The sequence below is a fragment of the Plasmopara halstedii genome (genome assembly GCF_900000015.1).
Source record: "Plasmopara halstedii genome assembly, contig: Scaffold_525, whole genome shotgun sequence".
NCBI lineage: Eukaryota > Oomycota > Peronosporomycetes > Peronosporales > Peronosporaceae > Plasmopara > Plasmopara halstedii.
This window is the reverse complement of record NW_020187445.1, coordinates 134979-135819: the sequence shown is the minus strand read 5'-3', so window position 1 is coordinate 135819 and position 841 is coordinate 134979.

Genomic DNA, 841 nt, shown 5'->3' with positions numbered 1-841 from the left:
AAATTGAACCAGCAATTGGTTCTGAGCGCGGAGTGCAACAACCTTCATTTCTAATGGCACCAAGCGCTCCACCGTCGCACGCAGCGACGCATTCGCCAGCTCCACGGCTAGGAGTCGCTCCGACAGAGCGCGATAGTCCTCAACGCGAGGCAGCCGACGCACGACGTGCATTCAATCGTCAAATGCGTCCGCTCAGCGATATGCTACTTCAGCATGACGCTCAGCGGAGCTACAATTACGTAGAACCTTGTCCTCATGGGCTCGTAGAGCATCACGAGTCACCGGGCTGCTGTCGACCCGGTTGTCACCGCCCGCCACCGACTCTTCTCGATGAGAACGGTGACGTCCACTATCACGTGGAACGTCCAGTACGACGACGTCTTCACCAGGGTCAGACCCAATATCTTGTGAAGTGGCGGGAATATCCCGACTCTGAAAACTCGTGGGAGTTTGAGGCGCCACATCGGCAAGATAGCCCAGTCACTGTGGGTTTATAATCGGAACGATCAAAACATCCCGCGTCATCAGACGCCCAGCGCGTCTCGGCAATAGCCAGGTAAGTAGAAGGGCCATGAGTTGAGTTCAAGCAGTGGCCCTGAGCTCTTGCGGTCGAAGACAAAGAGCTCGCAGGAGCATTAGGGATTGTGAACCCATACGTCGCAGGGCGACAATCCGGAGGAAGTCGACGGCTTGCCTTGACTTTGGCAAACTGAAAGCGGAGGTGTCGCTCCACACGCACGTCCACTTCCTTGTTGCTCATCTGCAGGTTTTGCAGTGAGACAATTTTTCGATGCCGTTGCACCCATCACTCAAAGAGCGCTTCGTCATCTGTAGCGCTTTC